This window comes from Peromyscus californicus, unplaced genomic scaffold, assembly GCF_007827085.1.
Source record: "Peromyscus californicus insignis strain IS unplaced genomic scaffold, ASM782708v3 Scaffold_10__1_contigs__length_136768540, whole genome shotgun sequence".
Taxonomy (NCBI): Eukaryota; Metazoa; Chordata; class Mammalia; order Rodentia; family Cricetidae; genus Peromyscus; species Peromyscus californicus.
Window position 1 is genome coordinate 76,004,127 of NW_026294391.1, and position 18,685 is coordinate 76,022,811.

General features: G+C 35.1%; 1 long non-coding RNA gene across 3 annotated transcripts in view; it reads right to left on the reverse strand.

Moving 5' to 3' along the window:
* Positions 1-18,685, reverse strand: part of LOC128108548 (uncharacterized) — a 188,141-nt gene that overhangs the window by 70,292 nt on the left and 99,164 nt on the right. For 2 of the 3 annotated variants that reach the window (XR_008217519.1, XR_008217513.1), the window contains exons 7-9: positions 17,015-17,089; positions 8,671-8,724; positions 8,454-8,512 (exon numbers count right to left, since the gene is read on the reverse strand). This is a non-coding gene — a long non-coding RNA (uncharacterized LOC128108548). Of the gene's footprint in view, positions 1-8,453; positions 8,513-8,670; positions 8,725-11,041; positions 15,454-17,014; positions 17,090-18,685 lie in introns of those variants that run through there. The other variant, XR_008217520.1, reaches the window with a different exon arrangement.

Below are 18,685 nucleotides of genomic sequence, written 5' to 3' on the forward strand. Positions count from 1 at the left end.
AAATTCAGTTTGTATATAACATGTATGCACAGCTTGAAGGTAATTTTGTAACAATATTTTTAGTGTCCTTGTACTTGGACTACATTATATCATATGAGGTCAGTTAGAGAATTTTATGAATGTGCTATTGTGTAGCAATCAGAAAGTATTGGATATTGGAGAATTTTGGTAGATGAATTAAGAAATTCAATCTGCATGTATGTAAAATACTAAAAAAAATTAAAAAAATGTTTTATCTTACAAGTTAGTCATGGTATTTTTATAATTTTTAGCTTTGAATAACAAAACTGCTCAGATGCCTGGAAAGAAAAATATCCCTTTCTTGAATGACGTAATTACTCATATATTTTACATAACATATTCCTGTTGCCTAGAATACTTCTGTCCAGCTATTTCTATCTAGAAACAAAAACTAATCTTTCAAGATACAGATTAAATGTTACATTCTGAGATTTCTTTTACCCGTGCTTAGTTGAATATTCTCTAGTTCATTTTTTCATAGCATTTTGTATATAGACCCTTTTATTTATTTTTGGTCAAGTTTTATTTATATCTTTACATATATGTCTCTTCTTATAAGCTATGATCTGAATGAGAAGACTAAACCTATTTTATAAGCCTTCCTAAATGAAGCCTAACACAGTATCATATGGCTCATAAAAATACAGTAAATAATGCATAAATGATTCTGCATGTCCTAGGATTAAATTAGGTGTTACATGGATGTCTATAACAGTCAGAAACACCTAAGCTGTGATGCAGTAAACAAAGACTTGTCTTTCACACTATATGTCTATCATGAATTTGTAGAAATTTTTCTCATTATAGTCATCAAGGAATTAAAGTTTACAGAAACTAACCACAGTCTGCAATTTTCACTAGTGACCATGCTAGAAAAGAAAGCAGTATTTATCTTTTCACAGTAATTAAATGCTGGGCCTAGAATGGAAACTTGATTCCTCCATGCAGGATTCATTGGCAAGGCTGACCATTCAGCCACAGTCAAACTTGAAAAAATCCCAAATATAATCTCACCATTTTCCTGAAAGAAAAAAGTCAGAAATCAGTAACTAGCATGAAAATTACTACATTTGTCAATCAACAATAAATATACAGGAATACAGGCAGCATACAGAAAACATCTACCATATTGCAAAAACATATATTTAAAAGCCATAAGAAAATGTCAGAGTGCTGAGAATATGAACTTTATATCCAAATTCATTTATAAGCACTATCATTTTCATAGACCAATAATGTAATGTGTTAAGAGTCTCAATTTTTTAATTTATTTATACCTTGTACTCTCATTTTTTACTCTAGTTAACCTCAGTTTTGTGGGACACCCATTTGCTCAAGTTTTCAGCTACAGTCAGAAAGGACTCTAAGATATTAAAGGAATGTCACAAAGAAAGGACAAAACACTAATATGTTTAATCCATTCCCCTTATCAAATTTTAACTGTTCTAACTTAATTGTTTGGGACTTTATTTTCACATTGCAGTATTGGAGTCTGACATACTTAAAGAGGCTTTTTATTTTTCTTACAAGGTTTATTTTACTTTTATGTATATGTGAGAGAGAGGAAACACAACTGTGTTGAGACATGTACATGTGAGCACAGGTACCCACAGAGGCCAGATGCATCACGCTTCCTGAAGCTGGAGTTACAAGTGGTTTTGAGCCACTGGAGTTGGGTGCTAGGAACTGAATGTTGGATTCTCTGCAAGAGCAATAGATACTATTGATAGCTGAACCATCTCTCTAACTCCTACATAGTTTTCTTACAAGAGAAATGTTAACAGGTTAGGCCAAGTTAGTAGATGAAAAATTTAAAACCAAATACCATAGAAGAAAATGCTTTCATGTTCCCAAATATATGGTTTCATAGCAAAAAAAAAGCAGGAAAATATCTTCTCCCTAGGATATTATATAAATGTGACAATACTGCACAAAGTTCCTAAGTGTTGGGTCCTATAACACCTAATTTTGACTATCTGATTTTAAAATTCTTGAACCTATAAATGTTTTAGCTTTCTTTTCTTTGAGATGAGGATATTAATATTTACCTTACCATTCTGCTATATCTGTTGTATCAGTTGAGAAAACATTTACAAAGTGTCTTTTCAAACTGTGAAATATAAACATTACATTCTTCTTATGAGTTCTACAAATTGCATTACTCAAAACACTTGTAATATTAGGTATTAATTTTGTAATTCTGCTTAGGATTTAAAAGAAAAGGATGACATTCACTGATAAATTATTTAAGATGTAAAATTTTTAAAAATGAAGTTTCTTGTATGACATCACAATAGTATATGTATAATACTATTTATTTCTCAAATCTCAAAGAAATTTAAAGCTAAAGTGTGTTCTTTAATGTATACAAACTTAAAAATTAATGGAAGCTATGTGTTGGAACTTTAATCTTACAGAAAGAATTCTGATCCATGTTACAACATTAGTGAACAGTGAGGACAATATACTAACTGAAATAAGCCAGTTAGTAGTAAGACAAATCTTGTATTTTATCACAGGTTAAGATAGATAGATAGATAGATAGATAGATAGATAGATAGATAGATAGATAGATAGATAGAGATGATAGATAGATAGATAGATAGATAGATAGATAGATAGATAGATAGATAGACAGATAGATAGACAGATACACAGATGATAGCTGAGTTATAAGCAGTTAAGAGATGTGACATATTGTTGTTGTTGTTTTACTATTTTGCTCTTTTTCTTTTGGGGTCCCACAACCTAGTTCTCAAATAAATCAGAAAAGGAGGATTATTCTTAATTGTAAATGCCTAGCCTTGGCTTGGCTTCTTTCTAGCCAGCTTTTCCTAACTTTAAATTATCCCATCTACCTATTGCTCCTGGGCTTTTACCTTTCTCTTACTACTGTAAATCTTACTTTCACTCTTGCTCCATGGATGGCTGGGTGGCTGGCCCCTAGCATCCTCCTCTCCTTGTTCTCTTGCTTCTTTTCTTCTCCCAGATTTCTCCTTCTATTTATTTTCTCTGCCTGCCAGCACCACCTATCCTTTCTCCTGCCTTGTTATTGGCCATTCTTCTCTTCATTAGACCATCAGGTATTTTAAACAGCCAAAATAACACAGCTTCACAGAGTTAAACAAATGCAATAAAAAAGAGTGCAACACATCTTTGCACAGCATAAACAAATGTAACACATCTTAAAATAATATTCTACAAAAATATATAGTAAAAATTTACTATAATAAATCAAATGGTACTCATCTGTATTTTAATGGGAAGATTTTGAGGGAGGAAAGAGGAGAGAATGCTCTAATTATACTATAATCTAAAACAATCATTTTTTAAAAGTACATAGGTGACATTGTTCAGAGTTTATGTAGATGCTGAAGCAGTATTTTACTGTCTCCTCTACACTTTTTTAGTTCCTGTGCTAATGTTTAGCCGTAATGACCAACTTGTTTCTGAATGTGTTGTTTGCTTTTGTTTGTTTATTGAAACAGAGTCTTATATATTCCAAATTAGCATCAACCACTCTATGTAACCCAATATGGTTGTGAATTTGTGATTTTACTTTGTGTACATCCCAAGTGCTGGAGATTATGTATGTATGTCATGAGGTCCAGTTTCTGAGATACTAAGTATCAAACCCAGGGCTTTGTATGTGCTCTACCAACTGAGCTATATGCCCAATCCATCTTTGTTTTTTTTAATTATCCAAAAGATTAGTCTCATGCTAACATATCTGTTAACTCTTTGTATTGCTAGTGAACTTATAGCAATTCATCCATTCATTAATCCTCCACAAATGCCTATGAAGTAGATGCTGCTAATATAACATTGCTGTGGAGGCAAAGAGAATGGAGGAGCAGCAAGGCTTATGTGCTATGGAAGACAAAATATGTTTCATACCATATGTGTGACTCCTTTATCCCAGGAATTTGTTCCTAACATCTGATATAGAAATAGGCTCTTTGTAGTTGTGGTTAGAACCTCAAATTCCTTGATAAAAGGAGATTACTCTACTATCTATGTAAGCTCTAAATTCAATTACTAGTTTCCTGACCAAAAGGAGGCAGAGACAGATCAGAAACAAGCATAGGAGAATGTTTCATAACCAGAAACGCAGACATGAATAATGCAGCAAAAGCCTAATATGTTTGGCTGATATCAGAAGATGGAAGGGTCACGTGCTCAAAATCACCTCTGGGGACTTCATAAAGGAATACAGTCACGATGACTTTGCTTTCACCTCAGTAATCCTGATTTTGGATTTCTACCTTCTAGAACTGTGAGAATAAATTTCTGTTGCTTAAGCCACTATATTTGTGGCAAATCATTTTAGCATCCCTGGGAAACTTACAGGAGGGCCTCTGGTAAATCCAGAATTATTATTTGAGCAGATTCCAGAATAAAGTTTTCATTCTCCAGAGCCTACATATTTAGCATTAATACTACATTGTTTTCATGCTTTAAAAAGCATAATCTCTTATCTAGTAAACCACTTCAGTATATAGACATTTTGGGGTCCAAATTCTCCTAATTTCAACATTTCATTTTCAAAGTATAAAGAAAAGATACTGACAAAAGAACAAACTTTCATTTTGAAGACTAGACATTTGCATTTAAACAACTGGATTTTCAGGATTTCCATATTGCACTACTATATGCTCACTGATTAGGCACAAGAGATACATTAACTTTCTTGCCTCATTCCCACATGTGAATGAAACATATGAAGTCAGAATATCAGTGTACATCAAGTAGAAATCTATACTTGGAACTGTATGTCTTTATATAAAACATATTTGTTCAAACAAAATATAGGTAAAGACCACTGTTTTCTCTTCATTTCAAAAGAATAGTTAATTAACTGTAACTACTAATTGGCTGGTTCTCATGGATTGCAATAGAAACAAATTTGAAAAATTAATTATGTGATTATTATTACTGAGACAGAAGAAATAGACTTACTACAAAACTACTAAATACTACTTCTTTATACAACACAGCATATTTGTACATCAAAAATGCAAATGAATTAATTTCTAACTTGAAATTTGGCTATAATAAATACTTTAACTATAGAAATTATAGTGTTAATCCTACACATATGGCAGCAGACCTCATGTCCTAAGAATCCCTTAATGACCCCCAAACCTTAATTACTCATATATGTGTAAAATACTTCAACAGAAAGAGGGAAAAAGAGGTTTTTTTTAAACTACTCATATACTTGGGTCATGTGGTAGATCTATTTCTAACTATCTAAAGAACTCTACACTGATTTCCATAGTGGCTGCAACAACTTGCACTCCTTTCAGCAATAAATAAATGTTTTCCTTTTCCCACACTCGTGTTAGTATTTCTCATAATTTGCTTTTCAATCTTAAGGATTCTTAATTGGGTAAAATGGTACCTCAAAGTAATTCTAATTTGCATTTACATGATAACTGAACTTTAAAATACATATATTTTATTAAGTTTTTATCAAAATCTATTTCATAGTCATTTGTATTCATCATTTGGATATTTTCTGTTAGCTCCATGCCACAATTTTTGAATGGGTTGTTTGGTTTCTTCCTGTTTAGTTTTGTGGGATTTTGGTTTTGTTTGGTTTTGACTTATTTTTTCTAGATTTTAAATATTCTAGATACTATCTGTCAGATGTGTAGTGTATTTTTTCTATTCTGTAGAAAAAATTTAAATGAATTAGCTCTGCTATGTCTCTATTAAATTAACAATTTAAATTAAAAATTCCAGTAACAAATTAAAAAATCCAGTACCAAGAATGGTTCATTTCTTTTGGAGTTTTTGGCCAATGGGGTCATGTAGATACCTAGATATTACAAGCTATTTCCGTTACTTCTGTTATTCTCCAAAACTTAATAAGAATTCTATTATTCTATTCTGAAGTTACCACATACCTGATTCATAGAACATGAAAAAAATTTAAATGGCATTAAGTTGGAAGCTTGATCTGTATTTCTTCTTTCTCAGTACAGAGATTTTATTTTTCCTATCACAGGAGAAAAATTATCATCAGTCTTACTCAGCTTAAAATTCTGAAAGCTATAATAACCACTGGCCTGTCAGGTTATTCCCACTAGTCTGAACTCATGCCTGGCATTATTAATGGGGCTATGAACCCTAGGCAAGATAAGTCACAGGCCCTAGAAACAACCGATTATTATTATTCTGGTAAATTGACATAGTATTAAACTGACCCTTAATGAGTTATCCTTCTACAAACAGATAAGTAAATTTCTCAACCGTAATCAGAGAATATTCTTCTTGAAGTTCATGGCAATTAATACAGAGACTCCCAGCTGGTCAACATGCAGAGAATAAGACACTGTGTAGTTCTCAGCGCTAAATGGGAAATCTTTATCAAGTCCTCATCTCCCAGCACTTGGGAAATCATTTCAGAAGAAGGAACAGAAAGATTGTAAGAGCCAGAGGTAGTAGATGATTTCAGTGAAAGTGTTTTCCAAATTCAATAGAAAAGTTGCACATGTGAACTCACAATAGTTGTGACACCATATCAAGACCCTGGAAAGCTAAAGCTAGATAATTCCCAGGATTAATCAGGAGAGGAGGGCATGAAGTTCTACATATAGTTAAGGATGTACTGGCAATTGATAGCTGCTAGAAGACTGAGAGTAAATTTTCTTTATGAGTGTGACCCTTGGTAGGTTAACTATTCTCTATTGGGAGGCCTCAAATGCAAGAGCATATGGGAGGCAAAATCTGACTTTCAAGTTTTTTAAATAGGACACAAAGTCATATATACACACATCATATACATTCACATCATATGCAGATACACATATCGCACACAAAACAAATAAGAGAAAGTATTCATGTAGACAAAGGACATATTAATCAGAGTATTCATTCCCCATAATTTTAGTGTGTTGAAATTTCATTATAATTCTCTTCTTATGTATTCACTCATAAGTGGATACTAGATGTAAAGCAAAGGATAACCAGACTGCAACCCACAGCTCCAGGAAGGCTAGCTAGTAAGGAGGACCCTAGGAAAGACACAGGGATCGCCCAGCAATGGAGAAATGGATGAAATCTACATGAGCAAACTGGCGGTGAGGGGGCTAATGGAGGGAGAGGGACAGGGGAATGAGAGCTTAGGGGAACGGGAGGTTCGAGCTGGATCAGGAACAGAGTGGGAGAACAAGGAAAGAGATACCATGATAAATGAAGGCACCATGGGAATAGGGAGAAGCAGAGTGCTAGGGAGGTCCCCAGGAATCCACAAAGATGACTCCACCATAGGCTACTGGCAATGGTCAAGAGGGTGCCTGAGCTGGCCTACTCTGGTGATCGGATGGCTGAATACCATAACTATCATTATAGAACCCTCATCCAGTGACTGATGGAAGCAGATAAAGAGATCAGATCCATGGCTGGGTCCCAGGTGAAGTTCCAGGAATCCAATTGAGGAGAGAGAGGAGGGATTCTATGAGCAAGAGTTATCGAAACCATGATTGGAAAAAGTACAGAGACAACTAGCCAAACTAGTGGAAACGTGTGAATTGTGAACCAATAGCTGAGGAGCCCCCATGGTACTGGACTAGGCCCTCTGGATAAGTGAGACAGTTGTTTAACTTGAACTGTTTAGGAGGCCCCCAGGCAGTGGGATCAGGACCTGTCCCTAGTGCATGAGCCAGCTTTTTGGAACCTAGTACCTATGGTGAGACACTTTGCACGCAGCCTTGGTGCAGGAAGGAGGGGCTTGGACCTGCCTCACTGAATGTACCAGGCTCTGCTGACTCCCCATGGGAGACCTTGCCTTGGAGGAGGTGGGAATGGGGGTGGGTTGAGGGAGGAAGGCTGGGTGGTGGGAGGAGGGAGGACAGGGGAATATGTGGTTGATATGTAAAATGAATAGAAAATCTCTTAATAAAAAAGGAGAAAAAAATTTCTTGGCAAAGAAATGAAAATCTGCTTTATTTAAAGAGGTTATCTTCAAATGCGATCACATTCTGAAATTCAACGAATAAAATTTTAGTGAAAAGCTCCAACAGTTTTAAACAAAAGAAATTGGGTAACATATTTCAAAATATATATGTTATGTAGTTTATCATGACCTAACATCTAAGGCATTTGCCTTATAGTGGTAAAATAGTAGCACTAACTATAATTTTTAACAATTTAAAATTTTCTATTTCAATGGAAAAAATTCTCAGTGGAAAAATAAGTCATGATTATATTTGCTTGACTTGTACCTAGTATATTATCTATACATGTCAGACAAGATATACATGTCTGTTTGAATAAATGAGTGAATGCTTACTATACAGATACTTCCTATCTCAAGTAATATTATATCTCTGTTTGTTATCTTCATTTTGCCTTTTGAATTAAAATGAACTTATTTTTAAATGTTGCTGGGTTTAGAGATGTAACTTATTTGGAAAAATGTTTACCTAGTATGTGCATGGTCCTGGATTCTTGCCTCACATAAACCAATCATGGTGGCAAAAACCTGTAATCACAGAAGTAGGAGGTAGAAAGAGGAAGATTAAGAGTTCAAGGTTCAATATATAGGGAGTTTGTAGCCAACCTAGGATACAAGCTTTGAAGACACATGACCCTAGCTCAAAAATGTAAAATTTAATTGTATTACACAAACCCTTTACTCACCCTAGCTTCATTTCATTGTCCTCAACTTACAGGAACAGAACACGATCATCAAAACTAAAAAAAAAAAAAAAAAATCATACCAATTGAACACAATTAGTTAAACTGTGTCCCATATTTATATTTAACCATTTTTCTGCTAATGTAGTGCATATGCTCCAAAAAGTAATGCTGGATCCCATATCACATGTAGTCATGCCCTTTGGACTGTTCCTCAGTCTTTCAATTTTAATGACTTTGACTCTTGAATAATATGAACCAGTTGTTTGAAGAATGCTTCTTATTGTAGATTTATTTACTTTTTCATTCTGATTCAACACAGAGTATACAGTTCATTTGAGAATTATACAAAGGGGAGTCTGTGGCCTGTCCAGGGGTACCTCAGTAGCACTATGTCTACTCATTGGTGCTATTATGCTTGACATCATAGTTAAGGGCTTACTATGTGCCAGGTATTGAAATAAACGAATTGCACAGATTAGTTTTTTTTTTCATCCTCACAAACATACACACTACATAATATTATTACCGGCAGCCATATTTAGAGAAACAAAGCCATCTAGGAATTGAAAAACTTGAACAAATAAGTTGTAAATAGTACAGGCAAATGAGAATCTGGAAAGTCCACACTGAAACCCTGTATATACTTATTTTCTATCATGAAATATTGAATTTTCTTTAAAAAAAATTGTTGTTATAGGTTGGGGATATAGTGCAGTGGGTAAATAAAGAGTCAAGATCTGAGTTAGAATCCGCACATATCTGCAATGTACTGTAATCCCAGCACTCCTACTGCAAGATGGGAAGCACAGACAGGAGAATTCTCAAAAACGTAATGGGCAAACTAGTCTGGCATACACATTGACAAACAAGGAGAGGCTCTCTCAAGCAAAGAAGAAGACAAAGAAGACCAATGTCTAAAGTTGTCCCTTAACCTCTGCATGCATACAAAAGCACATGCTTATACATATACACAGTCACAACACACACACACACACACACACACACACACACACACACGCACATGCATGCACACATCATGATTAGAAAACAGAATTAAACAGAACAGAACAAACAAAAAACAAGAGGTTGGAGAAATGACACAATGGAGAAAAGACTCAATGGTTAAGATTGTTTGCTATTTACAGAGTATCCAGTTTTAAGTCCTACAATCTACAGGATAACTCACAATCCTATGTAACTACAGTTCCAGTTCCAGATCCAGAGGATCTGTCCTCTTCTTCTCTCTAAGGGAACCAGACTTGAAAATATTACACATACAAACATGGAGACACTCATGTACACACATAAAATAAAAACAAATAAATCTTTTTAAAAGGGGGGAAAATAAGGCTAGCAAGATGGAGCATGTTCCTAGATTCCTTGGTGGAAGGCTAAAACATCTGAAGGGTGTACTCTGACCTTCACTCACACCCAGATATGCATACACCTATTCTCTCTCATACACACATAACACACACTTATATAATAGTAATGACAGCATTCATAATAATACACTTTTCATCATCCTACAGCTATAGAAAACAATCTAAATCAGAATTTATCAAAAACTTAATTTTGAACAATAATACTTTCCTATGGTTGCTATAAAATTGAGAAAATTTAATACGTTAGTGTAATAATTGATTATTTCACAGTTCTAGAAGTGAGAAATCAAATGCACTGAAGTCACATTGTTAACAGGGCTACATTTCTTTCAAAATGCTCTAAGGATGAACCTATTCCCTTGCTGTTGTTTCTCTTGAAGCAGTCTGTAGTTCTTGTATCATGACCCTTTCATATATCACCAGAACTGGTATTCACAATCTATTATCTACTCGCATCATCATATCAGCTCTGATACTTTTGACTCTTTGTCATATTTTGAGATCCTTATGATTTCCTTTAGAGCCTGTCCAGATAATGCAGGATATTCATACCTCCAGATCCTTGCTTAATTCAATCACTTCTGCAAAACTTTTTGGTGAAGTAGGGTCACAAAATTAAAGGATTCTTGAGAGTGGGATCTCGAAATCCTGAAAAGATTCTTTTCCTAACATATAGATATTTTGTCGATTAGAAACTATGTACAGCAACATAAATTAAGAGAGGAGTGATTGGATTGAATGAATCTTATACCAGGCTACTGTTTTATTTAGAAACAATGTAAAATATATGTTAACTTTAGATTTTAATCTCAGAATAAAAGCAAATTTCCTAATCAGACTAAGTTATTCTGAAAATTTTTTAAAAACCAAGACCCAATTACTAACTATATAACATTCTTAGGGTATTAATATTAACCAAACTTCCCTGTGAGAATAACTGAAACTAATGAGTAATTTATTTCTTCCAAGATGTATTTTATTTGTTAAAGAACATTAGAGAAGTGAGGGATATTTGAGATATGTCTTTAAAAACTTAATGAAAATTATAGAGTAATTTATATGCTTCTAGCACTAATAAATATGAGCACAATGTTGAAAAAGATCACAAAATATACAAAAGAAACTGAGTAAAATGGAACAGAAAAGGCAGTACAGCTAAATTTTATCTGCAAATGATTCAAAAGCTGCAAATATAAAAATAACTGTTAAATATGTTTAAAGAACAAATAAAAACCCTTAAAGGCCCAAGTCTAAACATGCTATCATTATTTGCTAAATGGCAATGGTGTCAACATACCTTGTAAATATGTATGTTTATATACATAGAGTTGAGCTGCTCTCAATCTTAGTCACAGAAGCTTCTTTTTGCAGTGAACAGAAGTCAATGGAAAGACACATAACTTGTTCAAAACACTGAGAGTAAGTCTCAAGCTCAGCTCTGAATGCAACAATGTATATTAACTTCACAAAGGTTCAGAGAACATTGCAGAAGAGGAAGCAGAATTTAAGAACTAGAAGATGAGGAGGAGTACTGTGCAATGCTGTCTTCTGTGCGTGACATGGCTGTCAGATATGAACGCGTAGCACATGAGCCTATCTGTACATACACAACGTCAAGGAAGCAAAAATTCCAGCACAGATGGGATGCATGATCTCCAAGTTCTATCCCTTACTGTGGAGTTTTTGACAATGGATAGTTGTTGGTGCAGGGAGAATCTTTTTTTAAGTGTATGGACAATTGTGTGTTTTCCATGCTATAGTGGATGGCTCCACATACATGCACTTAAGGGCAGCACTAACTGTACTTTATGTTTTATCACATAAAGTTGTGAGAAGGTATGATGGGAGAATATTGAGAAAGTTGAAGGAGGTAATTAGGGTAGATATGATCACATTTAATTGTTAACATATATTAAATTATTAAAAATAAATGGGAATAAATAGCCAGTTTTAGAAAGTATACTTAAATTACAGAATATGGTTAACTATAAAATGTTAAAGTAAAATATAATAGGACACCTAAAAACAAAAGACAAGCATATCTGAAAAGAGATCAAATTCACGTCTTTGAAAGAAAAAACAGAATAATTTTAGCAGTAAATGGCATAACTTGATTTAGCCTTCTAAACGAAGAATGTACATTAAATATGCTGCAAAATTATTTTTAAAGTATTAAATCCCACAGAAATATTATAGTGACTCGCAGGTATAAAAAAGATGATTTAAGACCAACTTTTCCTTGGTATTCCTGCTTAACCAAAAACTAGGCATAAATGACAATTGCAAGGTTACAAAAAGATAGACAAGCAAAGTAACACTGGGCACAAGCACCGGAAAGACAGTGAACATACTGGAGTTTCTTTTATTTTTTCCTGTTAATTATTTTCTATCACTGCAGTCAATATTCCAACAGAAGCAAGAGGAAAGATTTATTTGGGATCACAGTTCTAAAGGGCTCTTTCCATCATGGTGCAGAGAGAATAGCAGTGTAGTTCAGAGAAGGGGGATATTGGTTTTCTTAAGAGTTCTCCTTTTCCCATTTTATATTGGATGGGGTCCCTAGCATATGTAATGGTGCCACCAACATAACAGGTAGAGCTTCTCTTTCAGATAGTCCTCTAGAAGTGACTTTACAGACATCCCCCTGAGATGTGCCTCTAGCTCCTAAATCCAGTTAAGTTGACAATGAAGATTAGCTATCATATGCTCCCTATTTCTGTATGTCCTTTAGAGAACATGAAACCATGAGTAGTTTCAGAATAAAAGACTTAAAGACCTGTCCCCTTTTGTCATAGGACTAGAGAAGAAACACCAGAGCCTAACATGAGTCTTTTCACAAAACCAGGATACTTCAGACAAATATGTGAATGATCTAGTCTCATCTGATGCAGAAACATCAAAAGAGATTTTGAGCAATGAATTCCATTGCTTAAAGTGCAATAATATACTCTCTTTATTCCTTTAGTCTTACATTAGAAACAAATCAGGGAGTCTTGTTGTAGAATATTATTTTAAGATGTGTTACATTTGTTTATGCTGTGGAATACTTGTTTAATGATGCAAAGATGTGTTGCATTCTTTTATGTTGCATTTATTTAACTCAAGAATTTCTAAAAGTTTTATAATAAAAAAGCTAAAGCCTGATATTGAGGTAAATGCTGAAAGATCAGAGGGACAAAGGAACAAGCCACTGCCATGTCTCACCTCACCAACTCCACAAATCCTCTGAGTACTCACCTGAAAAGATCCAGTCTAAAAAGTCTCAGCTGAATGAACTTCCTCAGCTGAAAAGGCTCTAGTTCCTGTCTCTTCACACCTTATATACCTTTCTCCACCCAGCCATCACATCCTGGGAATAAAGGTATGTGATTCCCATGTACTGGGATTAAAGGTGTGTGCCCCCACTGTCTGGCTCTGTTTCTCTCCTAAACTAAGTCAGTATCATGTAGTCCAGGGTGGCTTTGAACTCTAAGAGATCTGTCTCCTAAGTGCTAGGATTAAAGGTATGTGCCACCACTACCTGGCATCTATGTTTAATCTAGTGGATTGCTCTGTCCTGATCTTCAGGGAGATTTTATTAGGGTACAAAATATATCACCACATTTCCTCATTTTTGTCTAAAATAATAAAAGAAGGTGATAATTAATATAAGAAAAACTATACACAATAACTATATATAATATATACACTTAGAATTACATTAAAATGTCCAGTCCATTAACATTTGACAGATTTAGAGAAAATATTCCATTATCTATCCTATTCTAGTGAGTCCAAAATGTTGTACCTAATTCACTTTCTATCCTAACTTGTATTACCAACCCAAAACTAAACTATCTTTTGATGTCTTTCAAAATTATACACTTTACACCTCTTTTAGTGACTTTTTTTTCTGAATTTGTTAACAAGGAAAACTATAATTATAACTATCTAATCTTCAACTCCCTCAGAGACCGGAAAAGGAAATTATATTCACTGAGTAAGCAGGAAGTACAAGAAAGTGACTTCCAAAAAGTGTGAGAAATGACAGAAACAGTTGGCTGCCTGGACAGTCACCCAAGGTTCCTCTGCAACATTGTGGCATCATTTTCAGCCAACAGGCTTAGAACATCTGACAGACTTTTCTGTGAAGCAGGATTTTCTGAAGAGCCTTCCTACCTTGTCTTGGCAAGGTTCGGCTGCCCTTTCTTTTGTGTCCTGCTTGTCCATTTTGGATAGTATACTGTCAGCAGTTAAGGCAAGGGGATTTTCTTGCCCAGTGACTAATTTTTGTTAAAACAAAAGTAAACTCCATATGAAGATGCCCATCATCTTCTCTAAAGTATATTGGTCCTGTCAGGAGCAGACATGTCTCATTGTCATAAAAAACAAATCTATGTTACTAAAACATCTTAGCATGTCATCTTCTGTAGATCTCTGAAGTATTTGAAGATGACCTGTCTACCTAAAATATATCTCTGTTTGACCTTGAATACATACTCAATATGACTACAAGTTCAATTGTAATAGGTGACTAACTACTAATTTGCATTTCTTTATATCCTAGTTGGTTGGTAATAATAACTTTCAAGGACTAGAAAATTGCATTACATTGTTAAAAGTACTGTATAGGTACAATACCTTGAACAAGATTAGAAGTGTATGTACAGTATGTTGTAACATTAATCTCAAATAAAATATACAACAATCCAATCAAATGTAAAATATTTAAAACTAGTAGTTGCTTTTTAAAACCTTTTTATCTTATCATATCTATATTCTCCCTTTTTTATTTTCAGAGTAGATCCAATAATCTACCCTGTTAGCTTATTATTTCTGTATTTTTTTGTTCAGAGTAGATTCAATAATCTACCTTTTAGTCTATCATTTCTATATAATATACTTCTATATCATATCCCCCTTTCTTCTTCTAGAAAGAGATTGACTATGACCAATATCAATTTTTAACCAACTCCAAAACAAAGACAAACATCCATAATCCATTTTTTTGGAAATGTTGGCATAGTTTTCTAGGCTACTTCCTATTGATTGAGGGTGCTGGGAGTCTTATGGGGACACAAATAAAATTTAGGTTATGGTCAAGTCCTGATTGGAGTGGTCTAAGGCTGTATCATCTCAACTAGCCATCTTGATAAATGTCCTGAGCAGTCTGTAGTCCAAAGCTGATCTTTGGGTGGTGTTTGTCAGCTTAATGGTGGTATTATTATCCTGATGGAATCATTGTTGTGTGGGCCCATCATCTTTTTCGATACTTCAAAGGGCACTGTTAAGTGTGGTATTGGTTCACTACAGAAAATCTTTTTCTTGGGACAAGTTTTCTGGATGATTCATCCTGTCTCTTCAAATGTATCATTTGTCCAGTGGTCTTCAGATTCCTTATCTGGATGCCTTCATTTTCCTGAAAAACAAAAACAAAACCTTCCCCACCCCGAACTTTGTGGAAGTTTCCAAATCTAATCTTTACCATATTTGATTTATGGTTTCTCCTGATTCTTTGTTCTCTTTTCTATTTTTGTTCTATCATCCAGAGGAATGTGGTCAATAGGCAGGCTCCTTAATTGTTCTGGGAAGGAGTTTCTTCCATAATTACAGGAAAGGACTGAACAGAATTTTACATGGGGGCCTGCAGTAGGCTCCTCAGGATGTTTCCCTACAGCAAAGGCAAAAGATTACCTTGTCTGTCCCTTGTTGATCTACATTCTTTAATCCAATGTCTACCTTTACCACAGCTTCTACATAATCTAGAAAGGAGGGGCATTCTGTTCATATTATTCTTAGCAAAAACATTGTTTCTAGGAATACCATGTTTATAGTCCCTTTTAGGTGACCTTGTTTACTGCAATTGAAATATTTGACATTACTATTTTTCTTCAAAACTCTGGAAATCACCTCTCCTATCCAAGCATCATCATGGTCAGGAGATCCAATATTAATTGTATCTGGGATCCAGTCCAAGGGTGCTGATGTTACCTTTAATGGCCTAATTACCATTGTCCACTGGCATTTTCAACAGCCAGAGATTTGATTATTGTCTGTCTAGCTTCTGAGTTTGGTATCATTCTATTCACTGCTAAAGTCAGTCTTTGTAAGAAATCCGTGAAGGTTTCTTTTGGGCCCTGTATAACTTTTGTAAATGACTCAATTTTCTTTCCTATTTCTTCACTTTTGTCCCAAGCACAATGCTAGGGTGTGGTCATCATATAAAGATTGTCTTTGTATGTCAGCATAATTTCCTTCTTCAAGAAGTTGATCTTGGCAAATTTCAATAATTCTAGCCCTACTCTGTTGTTCAATAGTATTAGCCTCATCTTTCCAGCAGTTCTCCCATTGTAATTTGGGACCGGCCTCTAAGACTGCTGTAACCAAATCTCTCCAGTCTTGAGAGATAATCTATTACAAGTTGACCATGAATTTAACACCTCCTTCACAAAAGATGAATGGGTTCCATATGAGACTATTACTTCTTTGAATCTCCTCAAATCTAACATTTGCACAGGAGTCCAGTCAGTTCTTTCACAGCCTTGAGGATACCTATCACTGGCTAGTTCCTATAAAGTTACTGGATAGATTAAGGTTGGCTGTTTGAAAACCTTAGGCTATTTCTCTGTAAACTTATAATGCAATGTTGAGATTGGTTCTCCTTTAAATTCTTCTGTCTGGGTCTGAATATCTCTATGATCTGTTTTAACAAGTTTTTCTAAAATTTTTATCTTGGGACTCATATTAACCAACATTTTTAATGATAAAACAAAAATGATCAAATGAATAATATTTATAATTGACATTATATCTATCCCATCAACATTAATTATCCTCTCATTTAATTGTTCCATTTTCAGACAGTGTAATGTATAGTCATAGACCAAATGCCTTCCATTGTAAAAATGTTTCCCATTTTTTAATGTGGGAAAAGATTCTTTTCATTAATTGCTTCCTTTAAGAAAACCCAATTGACTCACCAAATCTGCTGACAGTGATGATTCTGATGATGGTGTGGCAGCAGTCTGAGGAGGGTGCCTAGAGAAGGCCAAAACCTACCAGGAGAGGAAAGAAGTGAACGATTTAGCCATCTGTACAGGGGAAGTGTATGAAAGTAGCTAACTCCTGTGAATTTTAGAGTCCAAAAACTTATCGAGTTTGCTGCAGAGAGGCTGCAACAAAAACTTAGCCAGCAGGGTAGGGACTCCTGGCCCAGGTACAGCAAAGATTCCAGCCATGTGTAGCTCTGGCTAGAGCCAGGGACTGCAAGGCCACAGGGCAAGCAACTTTTTCATTAATTTATGCCCCACAAGTTGGGTGCCAGATATTACTAAAATTACTAAATGATCTTTTAATAAACGACCTGGTACCAGATATTTGGGTAAATACTGAAAGATCAGAGAGACAAAGGAACAAGCCACAGCCACCACCTCTTACCTCACCAATTCCTCAGCCTGAAAACCATCTAGTTCCTATTTCCTCAAGCCTTTATATACTTTCTCTACCCAGCCATCATGTTATGGGATTAAATGTGTGTATGCTTCCCAAGCAAAGGCATGAGATCTCAAGTTCTAAGATTAATGGTGTGTGACTCCCAGGTATTGGGATTAAAGTTGTGTGTCACCATCTCCTGGCTCTGTTTATCTCCTAGACTGAGTCAAACTCATGTAGTCCAGGGTGGCTTTGAACTCACAGAGATCCAGACAGAGCTCTACCTCTTGAGTACTAAGATTAAAGGTATGTGCCACCCCTGCCTAGCCTCTATGTCTAATCTAGTGGCTTGTTCTGTTCTCTGATCTTCAGGTAAAGTTTATTATGGTACACAATATATCAACACACAATGAAGCTGTGTTACTTTGCCTGTCTAAAACTCCTTATTGGTCTAATAAAGAGATAAAGGGCCAACAGCAATGCAGGAGAAAGGACATATGAGGCTGGCAGGCAGAGAGAATAGACAGGAAGAGAAATCTGAAAAGAGAAGGAGCAAAGAGCAAGAAAAGAAGGAGCTAGCCAACCAGCCACACAACCAGGCACAGAATAAGAAGGAAAGAAAAAATTTACAGAAATAGAGAAAGTTAAAGCCCAGAGGGATAATTTAAGAACAGCTGGCTAGAAAGAAGCCAAGCTAAGGCTAGGCACTCATAAGAAATAATAAGACTCTGTGTGTGTATTTATTTGGGAGCTGGGTGGTGGGCCACCCAAAAAGTAAACAGTAAAAAACAAACAACAGAGTCTACTAATAGCACCCAACCCCTGGTAGAAGCATGTGAATCATGGTGAGATTTTCATCCCTTAGTAACAATGATAGTGCAGAGGCAACAAGAGACAAATAATTGTTTTTTCCCCTGCCAGTAACACTAGATGCTCTAGACAGGTGATTTCTGACCTTACTAGTGTTTGGTTGTCAGATGAAAGGACAGCACTTGGACCTGTGGTCTAATCCTGTCAGATATGTCTATCCCTTAACTAAAAAAACAAAAAAAATGAGTAAATGGAAATGGTATAAAAGGAGTTACAGAAAAGGATTATTTATATCTAGTAGATATAATCTTTGAACAAGTGGAAAATCGAAAATCCTAGGAGAAAAATAGTCAAGTAATAGAGCCTGTACATCTGTAGTGGCTTGAATGAGAATGCCCCCCATAGGCCCA